The sequence below is a fragment of the Eulemur rufifrons genome, chromosome 7 (assembly GCF_041146395.1).
Source record: "Eulemur rufifrons isolate Redbay chromosome 7, OSU_ERuf_1, whole genome shotgun sequence".
NCBI lineage: Eukaryota > Metazoa > Chordata > Mammalia > Primates > Lemuridae > Eulemur > Eulemur rufifrons.
The window spans coordinates 31943065-31966890 of record NC_090989.1 but is presented as its reverse complement, the minus strand read 5'-3'; the positions used below and the strand labels follow the sequence as shown (position 1 = coordinate 31966890).

General features: G+C 33.4%; 1 pseudogene; it reads left to right on the top strand.

Annotated features, from left to right (window-relative positions):
- LOC138385697 (disks large-associated protein 5-like) overlaps positions 1 to 23826 on the top strand; it is a 120736-nt pseudogene that overhangs the window by 92192 nt on the left and 4718 nt on the right.

Here is a 23826-nt window from a genome sequence, read left to right as displayed (position 1 = left end):
CTTTAACCATGAATTGGAGGTTGGAGTTCACACAGCTTAAGCCAAAGGAAAATACTATCTCTTGTCAAGACCCTCTGTCCACCTTGGCATGACTCTTAAAGATTATGCACAGAGACAGTACTTGCAGTCCTGAATTATTAAAGCGAGTTTTGATGACAGCCAAGTGAAGATCTAGAACAAAAGATTGATACATGGTGTTTCACTTCATCCTTTGTACATGTGTGATTTCAAGAGCTAGACCCAGTGTTAAAGACCAGAGAAAAGAAAAGGGAGGCTGAGCATCTGTAATAGAGAAGTCCACATGACAGGACCATGGGATGCGTCGTATGATATTCACTGGATTGGATTTGAAGGTAGATAGTCCTCTTTTTACTCTGACCATTTAGATTTGTAATTTAAAATTTAAATTTCAGGGATATCACTAAGGGATCCTGGGAACTAGTGTGGCTCGAGATTTAGTTACATGGGCGAAGTTTTGTATGTTTTCATTCTTTACATTTTGACATTCTGCAATTACTAAAAACACTTATTTTAGGCAGCTAGAGTAGAAAAACATTAAAAAAGTCTATATGAGTCATAAGTAATGCTTATATAGAAGGAAGTATAAATGTTAGCAAATTCAGAGGGCTTTGTAGTCTTACCCAGTTTTGAATTCTAGCTCAGAGATGTATTAGCTGTTAAAAGAAACTTAATTGACTCATCTGTAATATAGGTTCACAAAAATTCCTAGTTCATAAGATGTAAAAATAAAACCATATAATGCCAATGTGTTATGTACTAAATAAATTATAGCTTTTTGTTTATATCCTATCTAATTCCAAAATTATTTAAGACATAGATATTATTTTCATTACTGCTATTTTTGTCATTGCCATTATTAGGCAGAAGCAGCAAAGGATGCTGATTTACATAGATAATACTGCTGAACATACTATATACATGGATAAATAAAAGCACTTGTAGACATGATCCAATATTCACCACTATCTGGAAAGCTCAGACAATATTTTATTCTAACAAAGTACTTTGTAAATTCTTTATGCCATTACTGCATTATAATCTGTGATGGTACTTTTGTCACACTCTTAGTTGAATAAATGTTTTTGAAAATTTTACCAGTGTTGACTATCATAATCATGAAATTCATGAAGATATTTGCATTATCATTTTGTGAAGGGTTTGTAAAATTTCTGATTGGCCTGTATTGCAAGGTCATGGAACAGAGTGAGTAACCCTATAACCCTGGTCTAATTAGCATCATGGTTAGCACAAATAAATCAACTGTCTCAAGAGTTCTCTTATATATGTATAATATGAATATAAAACTATAATTCTTTAGGGCTCTTTGTGTGACTAATAATCCATCATGCTTAAAATAAATTGGCATCTGATCACACTTCTACCCCATGTTATCTCTTTTACTACTAATATAATGTATCTTATATTTTCTACCCAGCATCAGTTCTTTCTTCTATTTTATTCGTTCCATCCTTTATTGTCAGAAGAATGTTTCCAAAACATTATTTTTATCCTTCAAGAGAAAACTCAAATTTTACCTCTTCTGGAGACCTTGCCATCCCTGCACTGGTTGAGGTATGCACATTTATACTTTATGATTGTACCTTACAAGCTGTATTGCAATAATTTATTCTAGACTACTCTTTAACATTGAATGCAGGGTTTGTGCAAGAGATGTTTATAGATAATTTATATAAATCTCCCAAATAGTCAATATCTTCCCACCTCTTAAAGTGTAAAATCTATGCTTTTTTTACTGCCTTGGAAATCAATAAAATTCTGACCCAATTTATCCTACTCAATCTAGACTCATCTCTGCCACCATTTTACCATGCCCTCTGACAATTTGGTCTTTGCCACAAGTTTCCCAGGCTTATAAATACTTTCCAAACTCAAACTCTTTTTTGAGACCTAAACCACTTCATGGCAGGAAACATTTCCTGACCCTTCTGCTGTGTACTGATATCCCTTTTCTTATCTTTACAGCAGTTTAGGACAGTGTACGAAAGCTTAGAGTCTGTAGTCACTGCATATGAGTCCAGACTTCTATGATCAGGGAAAGTTTATTAATATGTTATGATGCAGTTTCCATAGACATAATTAGGGGTGAGAAGATGCCTGCACGTGTTGATAATTAAAAAAGGGAAAGCACCCAGTAAAATTTAACTACTGTCATTGCACAGAGTTTATAAATTTAACATATAATGATAAAATGCTTTTTCATTCTAATCAAATGTATTTTTTTCTAGTAAGATTCTGAGCATTTCAAGGAGAAGTGCTTACACCTCCTTTGTATATCCCATAATATGAAAAGAAGTCCAGACTATTCTTCCTGGGTTTTTGTGTTTGGCATATTAAAGTGATTTATGAGGTTACTAATTAATTATTTTAATATTTCAAAAGTCATTTTCAAAATCATTACTTCATTCTTTCACCGTGTATTTACCAAGAGCTCAAGACTTTGCTACATGGACTCTTCAAAGCTATTGATTTGATACTTTTGTAAGACAGTTCGTTGCAATATTTGTAAGGTGAGGTTGCTTTCTTTCCGTGGATGTATATCATCTTGTAATTTCATTCATTACTGCAATTAGAAAAGACATAAGGTCTCTGATATAGCACAAACCAATGTTCATTTCTTTTAATTTTGTCAGCAATAATAATGGAGAAGCTCCATAAAATATTATTCAAATTAATTTCTATTTAATGTTTGCTGGAAAACTGCAAGGGATTCATGTGGGAAAGGTAGGTACATTTTTAAGGGTCGTATTTTAGTCATATGTACAAAGTAAGAAAATTGTAATAAGAAAAAAGATTTTATTGATAGCCTTTTCTTTCATTATCAGCTGAAATGATTTTCTATATCTCAACAGAATTACTAGCACTGGGATGAAACAAAAAAAATCAATCCAATATTTCTTTATGTGTTTATGTAATTACATATTAAAGGTGATTATTTATTGAATGTTGCATTTAGAAGTAATCTTAAATTAATTATACATATATTATATGTAATATTAATTTTTATATTATATCTTTTACAGATTATGTGAAATCAATTTTTGATTTTATTATATTTTCATTTATCCTCAAACATGTCATTTTAGACATTTATTTTTCTACTATTTATTTTGTAATACTACACATATTCCTTCGGTAGAAATTCTGCAAAAACCTCAAACTGGAATTCACATCCAAGCTTAGAGGTTTCAAATTGATATTCTAAGCACAATTAAGGTCATTTAATGTACTGTTTTGGAAGAAACCAAAAAAAGTGTGTGTCCTTTAGATTTCCTGGAAAATATCAGCTGTTGCTGCAGAGGTAAAGCAAATAATTTTATAATTATAGAATAATTGTAGTTTTTTTATATACCTAGATCATTAGGACATTTTCAGTACTAAATTATATAACATCTAAGATAAATGTAACAGTTAAATTTATATTTTTTGTAGAAGTGAGTGATTTTTTTTTAAAACAAGCTATGCATCATCTAAAAATGAATTATTATTGGGAATTTTTGATAGATATAAGTCTATCTCATGAAAAGTCATCAACATTTAATGCCATTGTTCTTAATATCCATTTTGAAGTTCCATGAAAAATTTATTGGTTAGTTCAGAGCTATTAGTTTCTCTTACAGTTTGCTTTCTTAATTTTATTCATAACTATAAAAAGTATAATGATTATTCATATTGGTAATAGTTTATGTAGTTCATAGGTAGTATGAAAATAATAACTCTCTTAATTATAAGCAGCCTTGGTCATCATTTTTGAGTGTGGACTACATATACTATTACATGTTCATTATTAATCTGTAAAATAAACATGTCCATCTTATTTATGGCTAAAACATTAATCCTACTACAGTGACCTGTGGATTATGAAAACAGCCCTCTAATGGTGAGATAGCACCTCTTGCATTATCCTGGATAGAGCTGGAACACATTCTACTACGTGAAGTATCCCAAGAATGGAAAAACAAGCACCACATGTACTCACCATCAAATTGAAATTAACTGATCAACCATTAAGTACACATATAGTAATAACATTCATTGAGTATCAGGCAGATGAGAGGGGGAAGAAGGGGATGGGTATATACACACGTAATGGGTGCAGTGTGCACCATCTGGAGGATGGACACACTGAAGCTCTGACTCGGGTTGGGCAAGGGCAATATATATAACCTACACATTTATACCCTTGTAATATGCTTAAATAAAAACAAAATTAAAAAAAGAAAACAGTCATCTAAGTCAAGTCAAAGAGAACTGGAGCCATGACAAAGTAATTAATAGAAGAATGTTAGGAGATAAAACAAAATAAGCAGAGATAATGAGAAAATTGAGAGTGGGGACAAAGTTAAAAGTGGACAATTAATAAGAAATCTCGGATCATATACATGAGAGATAAAAGCAAATAAAAACTTATATGAGTTTTTCAGAAAGACAAATCAGAAGTCTGAGGCAAGAGGACCATTACAAGTAAAATAAAGCTTCTCTAAGCATGTTTATTTTTCTCATCTGAATACACTGGTGCATGTATTGATATCTAGAACACATTAATATTCAAAATTACTAAAACAAATGTGATCTTCCAAGAGCAAAACCAGTGTGCTACTTACATGAACCTTCTCTTCAGAAGCATTTGACAGTTAATTCCATCTCATTTGATTTTACAGGAGATCCTAAAGTGATTCAATGAATAAATTGTGACATAAACATTTATCATCCACAGGGATAAACCACAGTTTGAACGTACAGACTTAATTAATTAGTGGTAGGATACAAATTCAGGTCTATGTTTTAGAAATCTCAGAATTGTGATAAGAATACTCTTATTCAATCTCCTGTGTTCTCCCAGAAAAATAACCCCAAGCTTCTTAACAGAGACCCAGGGCTTTTGCTAGTCACTTTAAGATGGTATCATTAGGTGAAAAGTTTAATCAGATTTTTTTTTTTTTTCAGATAGGGTTTCACTTTGTTGCCTAGGCTAGAGTGCAGTGGTGTCATCACAACTCACTTCAACCTCAAACTCCCGTACTCAAGCAATCCTTCTGCTTCAGCCTCCCAAGCAGCTATGACTACCAACATGGGCCATCATGCCCTGCTGATTTTTCTATTTTTTGTAGAGATGGGGTCTTGCTATATTGCTCAGGCTGTAACTGGACACTTTTCAGAGTTTTCTTTGCATTTATAATTCTGCATGGAATATTCATTTTGCCATTCATCAATTTTATTTTCTCTTTCAATAATTATTTTCTTTTTAAAAATCCTTTTATGTAAATAAGAGACAGAAACCCTGGCATGAGAAGGCAGATTTGAAGATCTCCTGAATCCTAAAACTGAAGCTTAGTAATATCACTTTTTAAATCCCAGGAAATTCTAAAACTTCCCTTTAAGGTTCTTGAATTATATTTTTCATTCTGGTTCAAGTTAATCTTCTGGGCATTAAAGTCGGCCCCTAGAACAGAATGACAGCCTCACATCCATAATCACATTTTTTGGTAACTCAGCAAAGCCACAGGCCAAAGTCCTCTCCCAGGAGAGCAATGGGACCAGTCCCAAAGACAGCTCAGGGGATCGATTGTAATAAAGCTGCTATTTCTTTTTCACAACTGTTCATTTTTAAATAATGAAATTTTGAGCTAAAACCCATAGCCTCTAATATATATAACTTCTTTACTTTTCCCAATGTTTCTGAACAGTCTATACTAGAGGTTGTATAGAAACTAGGAAAATTTCAAAGGCTGACAATAAATTATTGTTGAATAAATGGATGGATTAATGAATGAATGGAGGAAAAGTTTACCAAAAATGATCACCTAATGCAATTATTCAAGCTGAATTTAGGTTAAAAATCATGCATACCTTAAATATTCTACATAATTCATTGGAAAGAAGATCAAAAATTAGAAAAATTGGTATAACGGTATGTATTCCTGTTATATTAATATTGCTTGCTTATCAATGAAAGGAGAAAACATACTTATCTTCTACCAAAGCAAGATTTCATTAATATGAAGCTCTGTTAAACTCTCTCCTTAGATCATAAAAGCTGAGAAAATATATACTTTACCATACCAGAATGGGATTATCTATTATAAAATGACTTTTAAGACATAGTAAAACTTAGTCTTGAAATGTTTCATTTTTTTGCTGCACCTTCTGATACCCAGAATTATTTAGAAACCCAAAGTCACTTGAAAATAGGACATCCACGTATGTATTGCCTTATCAGTAGAAACCATTTTCTACCATATAGAAACAAGTTGAAAACACATCTTCTGGTATGGCTGGAAACCAAGACTGGAGAATATGGGAATTAGGGCATCATCAAGAGACTAATAGCACATTAACTTTATACCATCTATACTATGGCAATTTATGAGTATTTTAATACTAAAATGATTACTTTAATAATATACTTAGCTCCAGAAGGATAGCATTTATCTAAGGGTTATATGCCTTTGCTTATGTACAAGTGGAACCATTTTCTGAAGTAATTCTATGACATACTTCCTTCCAACTACCATGATTTATGCAAAATATGCCCACTTCAATGTTCTGTGCCATTAGGGGCCATGAATCTTGGAGGATATGTGCTAAGTAGTTCATGGTCTTACACATGCACACAGTCTAGAGCTTAGGAGCCCATCACATTTTAGGGATCTTAGCATTTTCTAGTGCTTCTAGAGCAAGGTCCATGGTCATTCTGGACCATGCCAGTGAATTTTATGATTGAATACAATTCATCCGATATTCACTGTGATAACATGGGTTAATGAATCTGGCCCATTTCAAAAAATACCAGAGATCCCCATTAGTGATACTATTCCTGTTATGGACATTTATTTAAAACCCATCATTTGAGTGACTATTATGTGTCAGTCAAACTAGGTCTTGGAGATAAAAAGATAAAATATGATCTATGTCATTTCTCTTAAAGAAATGTCCCATTTTCATGGGCTAGTGTCCCACACAGCCCCTCAGTGAATAGCCTGTCTTCATTTAAAGCCTTGATAATGATTTCTATTCCCTTCTCTTATAACTACTATGTGCACGGGCTGCTAACTCTTATAATGAACTGAACATTTTAAAGAATCAGAATATAATTTTTTAAAAACCACATTGAATTTTTGAAATTCTAACAAAAATTCTGAGCTTAGAATATTACAATAGATAATTTCCTTGGCTCCACCTCATTGATGTTTCATTGATTCTTTTCCCCTCTTTGGATAAATTTTTAAAAAAAAGACCTTTAAATATTAAATACTCTAATGCTAGAAGATACACCTTAGACTTCCATGTTTCTGTTTTCTTTCCTGACATTTTCTCTATGAAATTCTTTACAGTCTATGCTAACACATTTAAGGAGATAAATGAAGACTTTGTAGCTTTAAAAAATCTAGCAAGACTTATATTCATAAGAATTTTTATATCTGGTAATTGGAAGATTGCAGCCCCTTCCTGAATACTTCCTTACAAAGTCAGCCATCTGTAGCCAATAAAAGAAAGCATGTGTTCTCTCAGCTTGGCAGAGTAGAATCACAAAAGGTTGAGAGATCATAATCCTAGAACAGGAAGTTTGGTGCTTGTAAGAAACTGAAAAATCTAACAACCAGGAGGATAATGAAACCAAGTTAAGTTTAAAATGCCCTCTAAGGCTTTATACAATACTTTGTGCACTCAAATCAGAAGAGAAGAAGGGCTTTTTCTACCTAATCTCAAGTGTTAAGATTTTTGAAAGGATTAATAAAATTATTTGGTCTTTAAAAACAATTAATTCTGGGGCATCCAGATACAAGGTACTGGAGTCCCAGCATGATACTGTGGTCTAGCATGGGAGGTCAGAGAGCTAGCAGGGTGAGGAAAGCATCTGCATGGAGCAGGGGTGCAGTGGAAGTGGTAGATTTGTTACGTAAGGCGGAATTGATCTCTCTCTCTCTCTCCTTCCACACACACACATACACAAAGAAATGCACACAGACATATGCTTATGCATGCATTATGTGATAATAGGAGCCATGATCTTTTGAAAAAAAGGCTGATTTTTTTTTTTGGGCTGGGGCAGGGCTCTGAAATCAGACTAACACATCTTATTGTCCCAGAAGCAAGGAAGTACTCAAAGAATAATGGAGACTTATTTGTACATATATACCTCTACATCTGTAGTTACTGACATAATTTCAAATTACCTCCCCACAAAATTGTAATTGCAAAGGGTAGAAGAGAAACTTTGCAGTTGAGAAGCCTGGTAGGCAACATCTTGATTAAGTGATCAAAGTGAGCACTATCAGTAATGGGACAGGTCAAAATTATGCAACATCTGACTGTTACTCTCAAATGTTTTATAGGTGAGGCAATATTTGTCACACACTTACACCTTTGCCTTTAGTTTGAGATTTTTCAAAATGAAAAAAAATTTGAAAGACCAACACTGAGAACACAAAGAAGGAAAATGCTCCACTACCCCCACTCCAGAATATAAAACTAAAAGGCCTCAGTAGAAAGTTTCACAGTGGTTGCTGTGCATTCCCAGGGAACTTCCCAAGGTACTGAATGAGACTCACCTAACCCTGCTTTGTTCCTTTTACCTGAAGCCCTCCTTCTCTCCACCTGTCTTTTTCGTCCTACATTAAGCCTGTCTTATTGATTTTCACTGTTATACCGGTTGCCTTCACTGACCCATTATCTTCCCTTACATAATTAAGCTTACCAGAGAGCTAACTTTAATGGTTCTATCCAGTCAGATCTTTTATCCTGCTTACCCTTACATATGCAGCAGCTTTGGCCCATATTAGCAACCTAATTTCTGTATGCATTTGGGGCTGAATGGTTTAGCAACTGAGGATGAGAACTTTTTAAAGCATATTCCAGGGTTCAAATCATTCTTAGGAGCTGTGTGAAAAATGATAGGTCTTTGTAACTACTCTATACTGTAGTTTCCTCGGCTGTAAAAAAAAAAAAAAAAGGTAATAATTTCATGTATCTCTTACAGTTTTAAGAATAAAATGATTTATTATGTTTAAAGTACTTATAATATTGCCTGAAACAGTAATATATGTTTTATGTCATTAATATTATTTATAATTGTACTGTAATAGTACGTGTTATATGGAGTCTATAATCGAAATATCAAAACGTGCCTTCCTGCATCACTTTGGCATACCTGGAAAAATTTTATATTCTAATGACAATCACATTAGTTGGGAGAAATGACATAGAATTGAGAAGTTCTATATTCAGAAAGGGAGAAGAAATTATTTTCCAAGAGTTTCTATTCTTTCAGATAGGATACATGCATCCGTAGCAAATAAACTAAAGTTCATCAAAATCAAAATTGACTTATGTGTTTGTTAAATAATTTGGCACTAATATCAAATGTCTTCAAGTAGATAAATTAATAGTTATAGTGTAGCCTAAGGTATGATTTCTGGGAATGTAATGTATTGTAACAATAGATACATGTGATGCAACTGGACCCTGGACCCATCGTATTGCTGTAGTCCCTGTGTGGTTCAAACCTATTGAAAACATTTTATTTAGATTCATAATTATTTGGAAAAATCAATAATTATAGAAAAATAACATGATTGTGATACCTATTCTCATTCAAATTATTACTGTGTATATATACACACATATGTGTAGATATATATATATATATTTAAAAATTAAATGGAAAAGTGAAGATTATTATATGATTATCACTCTCTATGACAATGACATAACAGATATAAAAATGTCCATGGCATTTACTATTTTCTCTGCTGCGGTGGCTTCTCTGGTTTTTCAGCCTCTAGTACGTCTGAATTTTATATTGCCTACATGGTTCTTATATTTTTGAAATGTGTACAAGGTAGTATTATTTAACACTGTTGTTATTATCAATAATACATATACTGTCACAGTACTGATAGTAATTTTATAGAGCTGCACATTTGCTTCAAGTTCTACTTTTACTCTAAAAAATTAGAAAGTGTAAAAGAATGTTTAGATAAGATATAAACAAAAGAAAAAGAACAGAAAAACTGAGTAGCTGTATACCCACCAACTTCAGAGAAAGAACATCACCAATCACTTTGAAGACTCCTGAGTTTTCATCCTCAATCTTTCTTCTTCTCTATCCACCCTCCCAAAACACAGCCATAAGTTTTGTTTTCTATAATTGCCTTGCTATTTTAAACAAATAATTCACAATTTCTGCATGCATATATGGAAAAATATTTAGTTTTACAGATTTTAATCATTATATGAATGGAATTATGCTATACATATAGTACCTATGTATATACATATATAGTATACACATGTATACATATATTCTATTTATATGTATATATACATAATATTAATATATTCTGTGATTGTTTTTCCTTGAAGCACATTTTTTAAAAAAAACATATTCATATCCATTCAACAATCTCTAATTTATTCATTTATAGTTTGATAGAATATTCCATTGTATGTGTATAAACAAAATTTATTTATCTATTTCCTAAATGCTTATTAGGGTGGTTTGCACATTTTTTCCTATTCCAAAATATAAGTAGTGTTAGAGACATTTTTGTGCATTTCTCTTGGTTCACATGCACAAGTGTATCTTTAGGAGAACTGAGGAGTAGTTGGATATGTTTATCTTTAACTTCTCTTTAAAATTTGTTTTCCAAAGTGCTTTTACCAATTCTCCCACCAAAAGGGTGTTTGCCTTCTCACCCTTGACAGCATTTGATTTTGTCAGATTATTAAATTTTGGTCAATCTGGATATGAAATGGTATCTCATTATGTTTTTAATTTACGTTTCATTTGCATTTCTCTGAGGGCTGCCAAGCAGTAGATGCAGACTTGGAGGAGGCAGGAGACACAGCTGCTGCTGAAGACGACTCCAAGAGTAAAAAGAGGGTGAGGTACTCTACATTCTCCTCTCCACATAACTTCTAGCTTTCCGTAAATGCCTTCTGTTGGGAAAACCTACCTGGAAATCCAAGGGTAAGAAAGCGTGGAGAGAGTAATTACCTGAAATATAGAGTTGGGCAGAAAAAGGTGGAAAATGAATCTGAAATGAGATGTGAAAATAGCTGTCAGAACTATACAATATTTAAATTATTATAGACTACTGCTTCTACTAGACTATAAAGCTCAGTGAAGAAAGGCATTTTATATATTTTGTTCCCTCTGCTTAGAAGAATTGCTGGCACATAAGAAGCACTCAGTAAATATTAAATGGATGAATGAGTGAATAAATGGTCAAGACTCACACAGGTTGTAGCCTTTCACATATTTAAATATTAAATAAATAATTTGTTATAATTCCCCTTTATCAGATTTTAGAGAAAATTCAGGTGAGCAAGAAGATGGTACATTTAGTCATCCTATTTTTCTTTTTTTTAATTTAAAAGTTTCTCTGTTAGTACAGAACCAATAGCAGAAATAAATATCTCCGATATCAATAAGATATCTCTTTCTCTCTCTCTAAAAGTCAGAGACAGAGAGAAAGAGATTTACTATAATGAATTGTCTCATAATTATGGAGTATAGCAAGTTTCAAGATCCCCCGAAGGGGGAGTTGACAAGCTGGAGATTTAAAAAAAGTAATAGTTTAGTTTCAGTCTAAGTCTAAGGACCTAAGAACCAGAGAGCCAATGGTTTAATTCCAGTCTGAAATCCTGTGGGCTCAATATCAGTGCTTTAATTCAAGTCCAATGTCGCAAAAAATTCCAAAGTCCCACCTTAAAGACCATCAGGAAGAAGGAATTCTCTGTTACTTTAGAGAGGATCAGCCTTTTTGTTTTACTCAGGCCTTCAACTGATTGGATGAGGACCAGTCACATCAGAAAGGACCATCTGCTTTGCTTAGTCTACAGATTCAAATGTTATCCTCATCCAAAATGCTCTCACAGACTCCCAAAATAATGTCTGACCAAATATTTGGGCACCTCATTACCCAGTCCAAGGTGACATATAAAACTAACCATCTCAGTTTCCTTTACTCATCAAAGGAACTTATATTGGAACCCAACAGCAAATGTGACCTTAAATAATCAAGAACCTAGGAATTCCCACAGTATTGAAAGCTGCCCGAAAAAGCAATTACACTGTATCTCCACTTTCTTCCTAGCCTCAAATGAGTACGGAGAGTAGGAGAAAATGATCTTCAGAAGTTTCACAGACATCTGAGATAATTTTTAAGATTTAATAACATTTTAATATTCCTCATTATCGTACCTTTAGCATAGATATCAGAAATCATTTAGTCATACCTTGCCTCCATGCTTTCTTCTGCCATTGAAATAACAGGCGTGTATCTGTTCATTGTCACTACAGCTTTCTCATTCTATGGTGAATATCCGTCCACCTAGCCCAGCCCTCTATCATGCTTATACTTATTTTTTTTTTTCCATTGGCTTTCTAAATGCATTCTTCCCCCTCCCTGTACTAGGTTGCTTTTCTAGTTGTATACAGGGCTAACTTATTTTTATGTGTAAGATAGTCATTTAAATGTAATATACAGGCCGGGCGCGGTGGCTCACGCCTGTAATCCTAGCACTCTGGGAGGCCGAGGTGGGCGGATCGTTTGAGCTCAGGAGTTCGAGACCAGCCTGAGCAAGAGCGAGACCCCACCTCTACTAAAAAAAAAAAAAAAATAGAAAGAAATTATATGGACAGCTAAAAATATATATAGAAAAAATTAGCCGGGCATGGTGGCGCATGCCTGTAGTCCCAGCTACTCGGGAGGCTGAGACAGGAGGATCGCTTGAGCTCAGGAGTTTGAGGTTGCTGTGAGCTAGGCTGACGCCACGGCACTCACTCTAGCCTGGGCAACAGAGTGAGACTCTGTCTCAAAAAAAAAAAAAAAAAAAAAACAATAAATGTAATATACAGAGTCCTTATCTGAAGACTATATATTGTGGCCTTTTTCCCTTGCTTATTCATCTGAGTATTCTTATACCAATTGCCATGGTCTGTTATTACTCTGCCATTTATTTGGTTTTTTTTTTTACTTACTGTCTGTCTCACCCTAGTAGAAGATAAACACATTAAAAAAGGAAATTTGTAAGTTTGTTTGATGCTATATCCACAGAAACTAACATAGTACTCGGCATGAATTTATGACTCTCCCAGGAAGCGTAAGTCTTTTTTTTTTTTTTCCCCTCAGATAGAGAGATTAGTTTAAAAATAAAAACAAATGTGGTTCTCACTAGTATATGACTACTATACTGGATTCATGTGTAGTGGGTAATGTTGCCCTGTGTGTACCCCAACATGGGGGAGAGAATAAATTTGATCTTGCTTTATTATACAAATCTTTGTACTGTTCTGTTATTTTCTCCAGAATATTGATCACAGTAGAGTCATAAAGTATCTTGTTGGCTATCAAAAATCATCTGAATCTACTTTTGCATTATAAAAATCCCTAGTTTCTTTAATATTATTAGTATATTGTATTAATTTGGCTCTCTTTATTCTATGGAAATATCATAGGTTATTAGACATCTTTTAAAGTACCATGTCTCGAAATTATTTGGTGGTCTGAAAGCAGAAGATAGTGAGAATATGAACTCTATCACTCCGTTCCCTTTAAAAATATAAATCTCTGATGATAGCTCAAAGAGCTACAAGTAGAACTACTATTTGATCCAGCAATCCCATTACTGGGCATCTACCCAAAGGAAATAAAAGACATTCTATAAAAAAGACATCTGCACTAGAATGTTTATTGCAGCACAATTTACAATTGCAAAGATGTGGAAACAACCCAAGTGCCCATCAATACATGAGTGGATTAATAAAATGTGGTATATGTATACCACAGAGTTCTACTTAGCCACAAAAAAACAGTGGTGATCTAGGATTTCTTGTGCTATCCTGGATAGAGCTGGAATCCATTCTACTAAGTGAAGTATCACAAGAATGGAAAAACAAGCACCACAAGTACTCACTATCAAATTGGTATTAACTGATCAACACTAGTACTCATCACCAAATTGGTTTTAACTGATCAACACTTAAATGCACATATAGTAATAACATTCATCAGGTGTCAGGCAGATAGGAGAGGGAGGAGGCGATGGGTATATACACACCTAATGGGTGCAGTGTGCACCGTCTGGGGGATGGACGTGCTTGAAGCTTTGACTTGAGTAGGGCAAACACAATATGTGTAACCTAAACATTTGTACCCCCATAATATGCTGAAAAAAAAAAAAACCACTTAAATGCCATATAGTGATAACATTCATCTGGTGTCTGGAAGATGGGAGGGGAGGGGGGGATGGGTATATACACACCTAATGGGTGCAGTGCGCACCATCTGGGGGATGGCTGGAAGCTCTGATGCCGGTGGGGCAGAGGCAATGCATGTAACCTAAGCATTTGTACCCCTGCAATATGCTGAAATAAAAAAAAAATTAAAAAAATAATAAAAACTAAAAACTAAAAAATGTACAGATATAAATCTCTAAGCTTGATGGAGAATTGATATTGATTCCCTCATGATTTTAGCACTTGATGGGGGTAAATACAGATATTGATCTCATTCATTTTAAAGGTTGAAATTTTACATAGGTTTAAAAATATTAGAAATATTTTTAAAGAAATTGTCTAATATCCATTATAAATTTCAGCTTATTTTCCCATTTAAAAATAATATTATCTAGTAAAGGATTGATACTTTGTTGAATAAATAAGGAATTTTTAAAGTTTTTAGGCTATCTTTTCAGAATTAAAGAAAGGAGTAAATACCAAATTAAAAAGATAAAATTTGATACATAAATTTTTTAAATGGTCTTACATTGCTTGAAAACTATGCTATATGTTATTTACAGTCAGATTTTGTATTTGCATGGTATTCTTAAACTTTATATAACCAAATGTTTGATAGCTGGAAAAACAGACTCATAAGATTAAAACACTTACCTGAGATTTGATAATTCCCAGCAGAACCAAGAGTAGGATTCCAGGAATTTCCTTAAAGAGCAATGTAAGAGAATATGTGTATATATATATATATATTTTTGTTTGTTTGTTTGTTTGTTTGTTTTTGAGACAGAGTCTCGCTCTGTTGCCCGGGCTAGAGTGAGTGCCGTGGCGTCAGCCTAGCTCACGGCAACCTCAAACTCCTGGGCTCAAGCAATCCTACTGCCTTAGCCTCCCGAGTAGCTGGGACTACAGGCATGCGCCACCATGCCCGGCTATTTTTTCTATATATATTTTAGTTGGCCAGATAATTTCTTTCTATTTTTTTTTTTTAGTAGAGACGGGGTCTCGCTCTTGCTGAGGCTGGTCTCGAACTCCTGACCTTGAGCGATCCACCCGCCTCGGCCTCCCAGAGTGCTAGGATTACAGGCGTGAGCCACCGAGCCCGGCCTGTAGATAATATCTTTAAAACACGAAAGTATCACCTGTTTTTCTGTTTGCCTGTTTTTGTGGGTTTTTCACAGTCCAGTTTTGTTTTCCACCCTATATAATGTCAGGTAAATCCTTTCATACTCCTAGATAAAAACCTTCATGATGAAAAAATATTATCAGATTATTTAGGCAAACATTTTTTAGTTATTCAATACTTCTGGGGACTATGTCATTCTAGATGATCAAGCTTTACAGTGAATGGTTAATGTTCATCAAATGCATAGATTCTCTCTTTTAAATCAGTTAGAATATAATAGAATAAACCAAAACATACATGGTGGTTTATAAAATGATTCTGAAAATATAATACATGTCACAGAATCATTTTCATGACTGTCATTAAGATAGCCATGAGACAATATATACAAAGGAAATAATTTTATTTGTTAAAACTTTTCAGTTGTTTCTATTCTAGATAAATTATAACTCTATCATATGTTAAGGCATCTTAAAAATATCATCAAACCAGGGGAGATAAAAGTAATCTTTACTGAGTTTTAAGTTGGTTTGTAGATCAATGAAATATGTAGTTATGATTGTTGTATTGCAGAACAAAGTTTATTTAAACATTGTAAATTTGAATATCTCTCTTGCCAAGGGCATTTTAATTTATAAAAAACTAATATAGTAAATTATATATAAACAAGAATGATAGAATTACAGAAGCCATTGAGGTAGAACGTAGAAGAAATCCATTTTCAGAGTTCCTGTTCAGTGTTATATCAGCTCTTATCTAAAAAGAGAAAATACAAAAGCTGGAAGCCAAGGAATTATATGCATTAGAGACTTTTTTTGTGCTGGCAGGGAGCTATTAGATCATAATGTCCATAATTTTGTGAATATAGAATTATTTCCTATACCATTACCCACTTCTTTGTCTGGTCTACATAAATGGCTCAAGCAAAAGGGCTTTTTACTATGTCCCTTAGGAAACAATTCTTCAGCCTAATAGACCAAACAAGGCTGCCTTTTCTATGATAGTCACTCACAAATTTCCTATACTCTATTTCATCCCATTATTTCTGGTTATTTTCTCTTGACTAACCTAAAATTTTCTTCTTTCTCCCCTTTTTTTGTACCCTACTTATGCTTTCAAGTGATTGAATTTCCCATTAGTCTTTTCACCAAGTTAAATGGATACTGTCTTTTAATCTCTGCCCATTAATCATTTCATTTAGACCCTTAATCATTTTTATTGTTCCTTCCTGAAGTTTCATTTGTTTGCATTTTTCTCACATTGAGAAATCTATATTTCTTCTCTGTATTGTGGGCAATTTTGCAAGAAATTTAACAGGTCCTATTTCTGCCTAGCCTAATCTCACCTCCCAGAGATGATTTTTTGTTGTTGTTGTCTTCAATAGCATTAATGCCTATGTTTCACTCTACTAACTATGTAATTAATTATGAACTCTGTAGGATGTTTTGTTTACTTGATAATTCAATTTTTATAAGTTTCTTAATAAGATCGTTTTTTCCCTTTTTGTGGCCTAAATGTCCATTGTACTACTATGTATATTTATTTTTAAAAAGCAAATGGGCTTTTTAACTTTAGCCAGGAATGATACTTACATAAATCTCAGAAAGAAATATCACATACCTAGTGTTTAAGAATGCAGAGGTTTTATTTGTCTAAATTCTTTCTGTAGCAATGATTTTCTACAACTTTTGCTTTACTTGTTCTCCATAATCTCCATATTTACTAAATATAATCAGGCTTTCCGACTAGGTCAATTTCAAGAGAAACTAAAACATACTTCGCCATAATATTTATTATTTCACACCCTATCAAGTATTGTTGCTCAGAATTGGAGGTCCATTCCATGCAATGAAGATGATTTCTAGATAAAATGCAAATCTTTTGAAGTGACCTGAGGGAAAAAAATAAAGCAAAACCATGAAGTGTTTATCAGATGAATTATTTTAGTTATCAGTGGAGAGCTCATAGCTCACGATGGGAATCTGATACACAGTAATTTGTTAAGCTAGGTTGAGAGGGGACGCAGGTCTAGAAAGCTTCGTCTCCATGAAGGCAAAATGGTAAACAAAATTGGACTGTTCCTTTGGGAAATACTTCTACCTCAATCTTTAAAAGTCTCCAGTTTTCAGAGGCTTGGAGATGCTTAGAAACGTGGACAAGAATAAACAGCAAAAAAAAAAAAAAAATAGAATCTCTATTTAAATATTGTAAGGCTTTTTTTTGGCTTTTTGTGGTGCATGTTCTGAATACATACATGCAGTAAATGATATCCTTGTGAATATATCGATAGTAATATTGACTACATGGAACTGCAACATGAAGTAGAATACAGTATGAACCATATCCTTCCTGGGTTATGCAAAAAGAAAGAACTATAGTTTTTCCTACTTCTTCCTATGGTGTTATAGTAACTCTTTGTAAAATAGAATTTATTCTAGGAGAAACCACAGAATAAATACAAAGATATTTATCATGGTGGGATTTCAGCATAGTAATTTGTTTTCATGGGTCAATGATTCATTGTAGAATTCCATATAACTTCAATGAGGAAAAGTATAATTCAGTATATGGGATTTAAAATATTAATAGTATAATTGAATTGTCGATAAAGGCTTAATATTACTTACAACCTGCAAAATTAGTACCCAAAATTCACCAAGAAATTCTGCCTTGCTGATTCTGATAATGGCAAAAATCATAGGTTTTTTCCTGTTTATTATACCTTTCTGTAATTACTGTTAAAATACATGTAAATTTAAGCAATGTGTTCATATACTAGTTCACAAATCATCAATAAATATCTTTCTTGAAATGGAGTTTATTATTGATCTTTGCAGCACCATGGTAAACACCACATTTCTATGAGATACAGGATCAAATGATTTTCTACAACTTTTGCTTTACTTGTTCTCCATAATCAAACATATACATTCGCAGTAATAAATATATATATAAACTTTTGGGTTTGAGTATTTGATTGTATCTACTAAACATTGTATTTTAAATTTTGTAATGCAACCAAAGTAATTGGGAGTCATATTTTGGCAAGATTTTTTTTTTTTTTATCTTAGCTGCATCTATTTCTCGTACAAGTTTCCATTATCTTCTTGGTGCTTTATGGTTTGTTTTTATTTATTTATTTATTTATTTATTTTTTTTTTTTTGAGACAGAGTCTCGCTTTGTTGCCCGGGCTAGAGTGAGTGCCGTGGCGTCAGCCTAGCTCACAGCAACCTCAAACTCCTGGACTTAAGCGATCCTACTGCCTCAGCCTCCCGAGTAGCTGGGACTACAGGCATGCGCCACCATGCCCGGCTAATTTTTTGTATATATATATATTTTAGTTGTCCATATAATTTCTTTCTATTTTTAGTAGAGACGGGGTCTCACTCTTGCTCAGGCTGGTCTCGAACTCCTGACCTCGAGCGATCCACCCGCCTCGGCCTCCCAGAGTGCTAGGATTACAGGCGTGAGCCACCGCGCCCGGCCTATGGTTTGTTTTTAATCTTTCATACCATATCTATCATTCTCTTCTCTTTTGAGTAGGTTCAACTCAGTGATACTTGATGGGACATTAATAAGTGCATAATTGTATAATTTGATCAATTTAGCTTTCATATAGATTGTTAGTTTGAGAGGAGGTTAATTTTATCTTTTAATATCAGCAACCCCATTGGTTTTGTTTGATTCTTTGATTCTCTTAAAAGAAATATTCAATATAGTCTATAAAACTATGGGAAATTTTTTCCTGTATCTAAAAGCAAAATATTAGGGCTCTCAGATTACCAATGTTTTATAATCAATTGAACTTTTTTTTTCTGTTTCCTTTATCTTCTACATTCTGCTGTACAGGAAAAATAAATGTTCTAAAAATTTAATCCCAAGAAAAACTCAAATTAGCTAGCATGATCATTGTGGCCCCTAAAATGCATTGAGTTAGTGTTCCCATTGTAGATTTTGTCTGTTCAATAAAGGCTCTAAATAGAAATCTCAAATACTTCCAATTTTGACATGACTTCTAAGGTGAATTAAGGCCATTCTTGTGTTGGGGTTATTATCTTTATAGTTATGCAGATGTAGCCACTCAGACAATACATGTCTGTTCCCTCAGGAGTAGTTACTGAGGTTAAAAGAATCTAGTGTAACATCCAAGTAATAACCAGGCCCAACCCTGCTTAACTTCTGAGATAAAAGAAGATCAGGGGTGTTCAGGTTAGACAAAATAAGAAAGTCATGCCATTCGTGGCAAAGTTTCAGTTATGTGAGATGAATAAGTCCTAGACATCTACCATATAGAACAGTACCTATAGTTAACAAGATCATATTGTATACTTAAAATTTTTCAAAGAGGGAAGATCTTATGTTAATTGTTCACATCCCTCTCAAACACACAATAATGATAATAAATACAGCAGAAGGAAACTTTTGGAGGTGATGGATATATTTATGACATAGATTGTTTCATGGATGAATACTTATCTCCAAACACATCAGGTTGTACACATATAAGAACCGCTTTTTATACATGAGTCATATCGCAATGAAGTATTTTTAATTGCATCTATTTTCTTCAATTCCATACATATCAGGATTTCCTATAATATGCTGTATTAAATAATGTCTCAAAAGTCTCAGGTGCTTATCTAAGTAAAGATTTATTTCTCCCTCTTTTAATGTTCGTTATGGGTCGTCTGTGGCTTTATTCCTTGTTGCCTTTAACAAAATCCAGGTGTACTGAATAGTCTCTATTAGAAACACAACCTATCATCTGATAACGGGAAAATAAAATGATGATAATTCACATGCTGGGTTTTAAAATTTTTTGCCAAAATTTAATTGACCATAGCTATTCACAAAGGGATGTATGGCCCTTTCAAAAGGAGAAGCATCAGGGCACGCTTACTATCTTCTATTTCCTTAAGTGCCTGGACTACTGAAGTTTCCCTTCTATGCAAAATAATACTAGATGTTCAAAAGTAAAGAAGTTAATTTACCTTTTCAGTGAAGATTTTTAAACTTTAGTTCATTGAATAATGTGACGAACATTTAATTGAATATATTTATATCATAAAATATCATGCATAATATACCATTATCTTTTACATGTTTCCACCTGACCATAATTTACTGTTGATTCTGCATCCATAACTCTGGAATGTATTCATTAAGCAAAAGTGTCAAAGGAGAGTTTTCTTTCCATTAGGCATAAAATGAGTGCATGTAGAAAGACACACAAGCTTATACTAATTAGAAATTATTCTGGTTAGAAAGTAATAAATTACTTCTTTCACATTGCCAAGTACACTGAACTTATCTTGGTAAAGTACTTTATTCTTTTAAATAAATCTTAGAATTTGCAAGATTTTACCATAATTCATGCCATCATCATTAACTTTCTGGCCAAAGAACATGTTTAGCTTATTTTGCATGTTTCATTGAATGATATAATTAATATTGTGACTTGCACATATTGCATTTTTTTATCCTTCTTGCCCTCCCCATTGTTTTCCTTTTCTGGGCATTTTTTGCACAATTATGTGCATAATTGGAATTGAGAAGTTCTCATAGATGAATCATAGCCACTCAGCTTACTTTAAAGAAGCAACTGTAGTCAAAATATGAATTGGATTTCATCATCCTTCCTGAGACTTGAAAGGCACTTAGGTTCAAATTTCACATTATATCCAATATTCAATATATAAATGCCCACTAGCAATATTTTTTTTCCTTTACTTCTCTCTCTTTTTTTTTTTTTTTTGGTAAGACAGTTTCTCTCCCTGTTACCCAGGCTGGAGTGCAGTGGTACTTTCATAGCTCACTGCAAACTGTAACTCCTGGGCTCAAGTGATCCTCCTGCATCAGCCTCCTGAATAGCTGGAACTACAGGCATGCGCCACCATGCCTGAATGATTATTTTATTTTCAGTACAGAGGGAGCCTCACTATGTTGCTCAGGCTGGTCTCAATCCCCTGGCCTTAAGCAATTCTCCCACCTCAGCCTTCCAAAGTGCTGGGATTACAGGCATGAGCCACTTCGCTAGGCCTGTTTACTTTTTTATAGAAATAAGAATCTTAGCATTTTAAACTCAAAGGATACCAGAATAATAATTTTTGTGTATGTTTTACCATCTCTTCTATATGATAGCTCTCAAAATATTAGGAGTTAGCTATCATATTTTCTAAAAATCTTTTCCTTGAGTTAAATATCTTTATTTTTCTAATTCTTTTTCATAAGCCAGTGTCAGATCTGTGGTTTGTATCCTGTTTGTGCTAACATACGCTATTGACTGTGTGCTCTCTCTTCTTCCTTTTCTTTCTTTTTTCTTCTTTCTTCAATATAAGGCCTGAAATTTGATATACTCTAAATCACAAAGAGCAGTGTGTCTACCAGCCTTGATCATAACACAGGATTTCTGTAGTTGCAACCTCGCATAGGTTATTTGTTCTCATATCACAGTTAGTTTGTATTGAGTTTGTGGTTGGTTTAACCCAATAGCTGGTTTCATATTGATCTCTGAACTTAATTTTCAAATTTTCTGTTGCTCAATGTTATATTTTATCTCTTTACACATCTTTTTTTACCCTAAATTTTGAGTCTCCATTTTCAAATTCAATTAGTGTGTTCCAAGATGTGGGTTTTCCTCCCTGCTGTATCTCAGCCGTGCATTTCATGAAGATTTCTTCACTGATAAATATGCTAAACCTCACAGACCAAGTACGCAAGCTTGTGTCAGGACATTGGAGGTTCTCTTAAGGTTGACATTGATGAATCAATGCAGGAAGTCCACTGGTTTAATTAGCTACAAATCCACCTAAATGTACTAGCAGCCAGTCAGTTTTTCTCTCCCTTACTTAGTACGAAGTGATGAAAGCCCTTGTCAAATAGTTACCTAAAATCAAGAAAAACTGCTTCTAAAACATTCTCATGATCTCAAAGTTGCCTAAATTAGTAAAAATAGAAAGTAAGTGCTGCTACATGTGACTCCTTTTCAATAAGCCCATGCCCTTTCTTTGTGCCTTAAAATGTCCTCCTTGTTTACAGATATTTTAAGGAGCCTATTCTTGAAATTTCCCAGTTATCACATTATTTTTATTTATTGCTTTATTCCCCATTTATCTATTTAAAAAACTGATACAGTTTTATGTCTTTTTTGAAAGTTTTCAAAAATATAAATGTGAGCTTTAGTGTTCATATCTGCAACTTACAAAGATAGATATATAATATTTCTGGTGCCAACTGGTCAAATGCACTTCAATAGCTAGGTGCTTTTCTAATATTGATTAACATTATTTTTAAATGTAGAGTTTACAAAACTTTATCACACATATTATTCTCACAGTAGTTCGATTTTATTATCAGATTAGAGAGCAGTGATCTGAGACTCAGAAGGCAAGTGACCTTCCAAGGTACAGAAATAATAAGAAATTAAAATATGTGTTTGATTTAATGTTCATATTTGCTTTTATTTTCTGTCTTTAATGGTGATCTTAATACATGTACCTTGTGGAATAGTAAACAAACACAAAACAAAAAATAAAAAGTCAGGACTAATCACAATACACAGATATTAATGATAGTTAATGTGTTTAATCTCTCCTCAATTGTAGGTATTGAATCTCTTCAAATCTGGAAATATTTTACCTCACTGGATAGAGCAAAATAAAATTTAGGATCTAAGTAGTTCCTATTTTTTAGGTACCTGTTAACTTTATATCATCTCTCTTGAAGAAGTGTATGACTGCTTTATTTGGATTCCCCATGCCTCATTTCTTTCAGTATAGGCTAAATCTTTATTTTAAAAATTTGTTATTCTCATTCTACTTTTACATTTTGATATTAATTGGATTGCTTGTCAGAATTTAATTATTAGGATCTCCTGCCCTTAAAAACCCATATTTCATTTTAAAAGATCTGGGTTTAATTTTTTTTTTAATTGAGGGTTCTTCTTTAACTAAACTTAATACTATTACGTCACCAAAATAGTCACAGCCATTTTCCAAAATCAATCGAAGAGCCAAAATCTGCTCTTAACTTTTTCTCTCAATTATCTATCTCAAATTGTCATCTATTTAATCTTAAGCTACTATATGTGCCAAGTAAGTTATATGATTGAACAATAAGTTGTGTTTATGAAGAAAACAAATCAGTCAGGAAGATGAAAACTGATTGGTTGAGCCAAAGTGTTGTGCTGATATTTAGACTGAAAATCACCAAAATTTGATTCTGTATCTAAACATGACACACGGTTAAATGTTGCTTACAGAAAAAAGTCTCTTTCTGAGAGGAATGGCAGGGGAAGGTATTTGAAGGATAATGAAGAAGGGAGCAGAATCTTATTTGTAGGCAGTCTTTCTGTTATTAGCCTTCCAGCAAAGGAAACACAAACTATGTTTACTATTATTTACTATTAAATTATTTTCC